Raw genomic sequence first — 6,843 nt, forward strand, 5'->3', positions numbered from 1 at the left:
ATGTTGGGAAGATATTTTCCCATTGGTCTCAGTGAGGAAACTAGTTCGGGAGCTGTCTGATCACAACCCACTCCTGCTGTCCTCCGGGGAAGAGGGGCGCGATGCCCCGAAACCCCGCGAATTTCGTTTTAACCTGTCCTGGATCAATGATGACAAGTTCATGCCCACTGTGAGGAGAATTTGGGCTAGAAAAGTAGCTTCATCAGATCCAATTGATGCCCTGAACATCAAGCTGAAAAGAATCAAAACTTATTTCAAAGGTTGGGGCTCGAGTAAGTATGGGCATGATAAGAAAAAGAAAGAAGAACTACGTATGGAACTAGATATGCTTGAGAAACTGGAAGAAGAAGATATGTTGCCTCCTGACTTGTATAGTAGAAAAATGGACATCAACGCGGAGCTCTATGAGCTCCTGGTTAATGAGGAAATATTTGGCTTCAACAGTCCCACGAGCGCTGGTTGCTCAAAGGAGACTTGAACACTGACTATTATCATAAAATTGCTAATGGACGGAAACGTAAAAATACAGTTCAATCACTTAAAGTGGGAGAGACTTTGATTGAAGGCACGGACAATTTGATTGCACACGCCACTGAGTTCTACAAAGAACTATTTGGACCAGCCCCTGGTAACCGGGTTCATCTCGACCCGGGAACCTGGTCCCCTGAAGAGAAATTAGACGAAAAAGATAATAAAGACCTTTGTCGAGAATTTACAGAACAAGAGGTCAAAGAGGCTCTTTTCGACATGGCTCCTAATAGAGCCCCTGGACCCGATAATATTCCTGTTGAGTTCTATCAGGTGTGCTGGGATATAGTCAAAAACGACATTATGGCCCTTTTTAAAGCCTTCCATCAAGGGACACTGGATGTTCAACGGCTTAACTATGGAGTTATTACTCTACTCCCTAAGGTTTCTGAAGCCGAGAAAATCCAACAATACAGGCCCATCTGCTTGTTGAGATGCCCATATAAGTTGATCACCAAAGTTCTTGACCGTAGAGTTGCCATTTATGCGAACAAACTCATCAGTACTACTCAAAACGCCTTTGTAAAAGGGAGAAACATCATGGATGGGGTCATGTCACTTCATGAATCCTCAATTACACTTATGTTAAGAAGAAAGTGGGAATTGTCCTTAAGTTGGACTTTGAAAAAGCCTATGATAAGGTGAATTGGGACTTTCTCCTAGAATGCCACAAGATGCGGGGCTTTGACAAAACTTGGTGTGGTTGGATTGAAAAGATACTGAACAATGGGACGGTGAGCATCAAACTAAATGGTAGTGTTGGGCCGTATTTTCAAAGCAAAAAAGGGGTTAGGCAGGGAGACCCACACTCTCCTTTCCTGTTCAACCTAGCAGTTGAATGCCTCACTAAAATGATCAAAAATGCCCAAAAGAACAAACCAATTGTGGGCTTGGCTGCAGACCTCATCCCTGATGGGGTGGCGGTCCTGCAATATGCAGATGATACAATCATTTGTATCGAGGATGATGCTGATAAGGCTGTCAACCTGAAGTTGTTGCTATATATGTTTGAAATGATGTCTGGCCTGAAAGTTAACTTTCAAAAAAGTGAGATCCTCACTGTGGGTGGAGATGAAAATACGGTGAAAAAATATGCAGAAATCTTCAACTGTGAGGTTGGCAGTTTCCCGCCCAAATACTTGGGAATGCCTGTGAGCTATACTAATCTAAAATCTTCCGATTGGGAGTTTATTGTTGGTAAGTATCTCAAGAGGTTCGAGGCCTGGATCGGCAACGCTGCCTCAATAGGAGGGAGGCACACTTTGCTTGATTCTGTTGTCACACATATATCTCTCTACCACATGTCTATGTGGCTCATGAATAAGACTTTCATAGAGAGACTAGACAAACACAGACGTAGGTTCTTCTGGCAAGGGTGCAACAAAAAGAGGAGATACTATCTTGTTAAATGGAGCAAGATATGTAGATCCAAAGATAAAGGGGGTTTGGGTATTAAAGATCTTAGGAAGAAAAATATTAGTCTCATGGTCAAATGGTGGTGGAAATTAGAGACGCAAAATGGGCTATGGCAGTATATAGTCCGGGCCAGATATCTTCGCAACACCTCTGTTGCTGAAGTCTCCCCCAAATTCTCTGACTCGCCCTGTTGGAAAGCTTTGCTCAAGATTAAAAAAATATATATGATGGGCAGAAAGATTGAGACTGGGGCTGGGAACTTGATCAGGTTGTGGAAAGATCCGATAAATGGGCTGACCCCATTTCAAGATCAGTATCCGCGCCTGTTTGAAATCTGCAACTACCCAACAAGCACCCTGGACCGAAAAGATAGGCTTGACGACGCCTCTATGTTCAGACATAGGCTTACCCCTGAATTATCCGCAATGGGAAGATATGCGTGATGTGGTCAATAAAATCCCCCTTACTGAGAGGGATGATCGTATTTTCTGGGGACTCAACCAGAATGGTAAGTTCACCACTAAGTCAGTATATAAAATGCTGGAGAAACCCCTGAGTGGATGCCATTATAGATGGATTTGGAAAGCCAAGATCCCTCTTAAAATCAAGATCTTTCTGTGGCAAATGTCGCAAGACGCAGTCTTTACTAGACAAGTGATGAGCAAAAGAAAATGGACAGGGAATCCCTGTTGCTCTTTCTGCAAACAGGTGGAAACGGTGAAGCACTTGTTCTTTACTTGTCCCGTGGCCAGGATTGTTTGGCGATCCATTGGAGTAGCTCTTGGCACCGATAGATGCCCGTCGAACTACTGGCAATACTTTGTGTGGTGCCACAAATTCCTTCCTGGGAAGCAAAAGTTTCATACGGTGAGACTAGCGGCCGTATGTTGGGCCATTTGGTTGGCACGCAATCGAGCTACTTTTGAAAAGAAACAAATTAAGACTCCTTTTGAGATTGTGTTTTCTCTATGTTCCTTTCTATTATATTGGACAGGGCTGCAACAAGGAGAGGACGCTAAGGATCTTCGCGCTGGAGCTAAGATGGTCAGGACTGGGACGATGCAGCTGATGAAGATGTGTGGTGCTGTCAAGAAACCAATCCAAGGTGCCTGATGCTCTCTGGAGGCGTGCTGGAAGAGGAGATGACGGGCGTGCGATCCCAATACTGTTTCCTCCTTCAAGTTTCGTGCGGCTGTGTGTTTTGATGCTCTGATCTGATCTTTTGAGAATGTAATAGGTTAGGTGTTATGCTGTGCTACCCAGGTTTTCGCCCCATGATACTCGTTTCGACGACGAGCGAGTATGGTGGGTTTCCTGATAGTGCTAGAACTCGCTATGCCTCTTTCCCCCCTCCTGTTTTTCTAGCTTGAACTGGTTGTATTTCCGTTCTTTGCAATGAAAAAGGGTAAAAAGCCCGGTTCTAAAAAAAAATACAGGTCTGCACACTGTTGCATAATTTTTTTTTTGACGAAAAGACTGTTGCATAATCAACATCGATCAAACATAAACATCACTTGTGCTCACTTCTGAAGACATATGAAAAACTCTAAATTTACCTTGGCAAAGCACCATACATCAGAGGCAGACTCGATCAAGATCCTCGAGGTCCCGGATGAGGCTGCCGACCCTGCCCTCCAACACGGCCAGCCTCATCCGGACCATCTGGATGATGATCTTCACCCCATGTACGCGCAGTCGTCGAGGAAGTGGTTCTGCCTGAGCGCGCCGTGCCCTGTGGTCTCCAACTCTCCATCGTGACGTGCGTCTTCACGCCGTCCACGTTGACTTGCACGTCCTTGTCGACCACGTTGCCATAGCCGCCGCTTGCTCCTCGCCTCGATGAACCGCATGAGCCCGTCGCCCGACCACGTGCCCGTCACCACCATCGTCCCCGGGTGCTCCCCCAGCACGATGGCGGAGATGAGCGCGATGAGGCAGCCCCCGCGCCGTCCACCACGCCACTTCGGTCCACGCTCGTGTCGAACACCACGCTGAGGTCGGCGCCGCGGGTCAGCACCGCGCGGCGGGTCAGCGACATGGCCTCGCGTTCTCCTGGTTGGGCATATGGTTCGGGAACATGTCGTCTAGCTCCAGGTGCAGGCTGTCGGTCGTGTTGGTGCCCAGCTTCTCCAGCACGTCCCACGCAAAGAACCCGCCGCAGCCGTTGCCGACACTCACGATGACCTTGAAGCCCTCGATCTGGGTGTCATAGTGTGTCGGGTGGGCCACACACTCCTTGATGATGTCCCGGAGGTGATGCACGTAGGTGCTCATTAGGTGGACGCGCATGACCACTGGAGGCATGCCGAGGCCAACGCCGCTGAGGCCCGGCTTCCTCGCGACCACTACCGGAATAAAGCCCTAAGCCGACGTCCTATTCTATGCCGACAGCTTTTTATTGGGGCCAACGACATAGACCAAGATATGCCGACAGCCTAAGGAAAGCCATACTTGCATGCCGCGCGGCCGCAGATCAATCAGTAGAACTTGCAAAGGCACGCCGTGACCGCAAGGCCGAACACAAACACTCGGCCAAACGATTGGCATGGGGTTGGCACTGAGGAGCCGCCCAGGTCGAACTCGTGCCTGGCCCACGACAACGACACAGACGGCGCGCCACCGGCGTGGCAGTACCACGAGGTTGTGTCGCCCGACTCTGACTCTTATTAGCCGAGAACGACCTTCGTGCACCAGGTCTTTCTAGGTGAATCTTGACGGCGTCAATTTTTTCATCGTGATTTTATGAAGGCGAGCGAGGGCCGATCAAAATTGGTCAAAGACCAGGCAAAAAAGGAGACATGCTTCTATTAAATCTTAGCCGTTAATTTTTGTGGTAAACGTAAAATCAACGGATACAAAGGAATGACGTATGGAGAACTATAAAAGCTTCCTCCCTTTAATTAATATTAGGTATAGATATAAATATAGATATAGATTCTAGGGGTGTGTATGTCAATTAATTCTTTGCCAAGTGAGCTCCTTAAAATTCGGTCTCACTTGTCAGAAAGCGATCAAACGGACCAAGTCACCCGATCATTGCTTTTTGCAACAAGATTAGAGAAATTGCGGTGTTTTTTTGCAAGGATTAGTGACTTGGTGGTTTTATGCAAACTTAGCCGTAAATGTGGTAGTTTCTTGTAATTAACTCCAACTGCGGTCATGCCCAAGAACTGCAAGTCAGGAGTGTGGTTTCTAGCATGCGTCGTCCCGATCAGTGAATGAAAAGTGTCAAAGAAGATTTCTCCATCCTAGTCTGCCAATATTTAAATTCGTCACAACTCAAATATGAAGTACATGGGGTGTTTCGTAAAATCTCTACAACCTTTCATATATAGTAGAAAACCGAGGAAGGAAACAGATTACAAGATTAGTAACGAGTACATTGATACGAACAAGAAGAGCAAACAGAGACCATAAGTAACGTTGAGTGTCGAGTTTGCTTGTGCGCAGGCTGATGAGATGCGAGACCTGCACGGTGACGTTTTGATGCGATGCTCGATGAAATCTTGGACCGCCTTATCGACCCTGTCGGATGCGGCCATGAACCTCCGAAACCAACTTGATCGGGCACGTCCCTGTCGGATGCGGCCATGAACCTCCGAAACCAACTTGATCGGGCACGTCCCTGTCGGATGCGGCCATGAACCTCCGAAACCAACTTGATCGGGCGCGTCCCCTTGCCCGGATCGCTTGCATGACTCTCTTCTCCATGTCGTGCACTGTTCCTTGGGCCGGCCTCTTCTTGGTCTTGGATTTCTGGCCATAGCTGCCGGCCATCGCTAGGAGTCGAGCCATCAGCATCTCTTCCTCTCGATTGTGTTTGGTGGTGTGATGATCGCCGTCGATGCCTCGACCTTTCTGTTCCAAGAGCCTCTCTGCTTCCCTTGGCCGGCGTATATAATGTAGCAGACCGCATCCCGTCCGACTCGGACGGAGCACCAGAGATCCCGGTCAGTTCATGGCTGCTGGAAACGGACTCGGCTCGCTCCTCTCTCTCTCTCTCTCTCTCTCTCTCTCTCTCTCTCTCTCTCTCTCTCTTTTGACAACGCTCGGCTAGTCCGAGTCCTGGTCCTAGGCTAGCTGGTTAGCTAGTCTACCGGCGGGCGTTGACTCCACTTGCGCTACGGACAAACGTGACGCGTCGGTTCGCTTTCGTTTCGGTTCGATCGAGCCTCCCCTGGGAGAAGTCTGTTTTAAACCTTGTCTTCGTTCGACCCGGCGAATTCGAACCCCAACCTTGGAATCCCTGAAATCGACACCCCCACCTCTCTGATCCTAGTTCTTTGCGCCCTTAAGCCCGTTCCCAAACAGGGATTCGCTGACGTGTGAGCGGGATTACTGACTTTGCTTCGGTGGTGGGTCCAACAGGTTCAGGCACGGGGATAACTGGCTGAGCCGGACCAGCTCGCCTCCTTGCTGCTCTGTTCGCCTCCCTTCTCCCTGACGAATCAACTTCTCCTCCGCGGCGGCGATGGCGAACGGCGGATGATCGCAACGACCTCCGACGAGCACTCCTGCAGAACAAGAGCAGGTACACGATGTTCTTCCCGAGTGTCCATTCCCTGCTTTTTTGGGGGAAATTTTAGCCTCTTACAAGCGCTAGGTTTAGGGTTCTACAGGTGTTCAAGTTTGGGTTTTTTGGGAGAAATTTTTGGTAGGTCAGATTGTGCTATTTGTAGTTCTAGTTCAATTATGCTTATATATATTTGTTGTAATGTAGGATTTTGTCGTTGAAAACATGGATCCAGCAGAAGTGTTGACTGTCAGATTTCACTTTGGGGGCGAGTTCATACGGATTGGTCCATCGCTTGATTATGTGGGTGGAGATATTGGAATATCAGAGATTGAGCGGGACAAGCTCTCATTGCCGGAGCTAAAAGGCTTTTTAGGAGATCATAT

General features: G+C 48.3%; 1 pseudogene; it reads right to left on the minus strand.

Annotated features, from left to right (window-relative positions):
* Positions 1-3,519: 3,519 nt before the first annotated feature.
* Positions 3,520-5,721, minus strand: LOC125532294 (annotated as a pseudogene).
* Positions 5,722-6,843: the final 1,122 nt, after the last annotated feature.

Source organism: Triticum urartu, unplaced genomic scaffold, assembly GCF_003073215.2.
Source record: "Triticum urartu cultivar G1812 unplaced genomic scaffold, Tu2.1 TuUngrouped_contig_9605, whole genome shotgun sequence".
Classification (NCBI taxonomy): domain Eukaryota; kingdom Viridiplantae; phylum Streptophyta; class Magnoliopsida; order Poales; family Poaceae; genus Triticum; species Triticum urartu.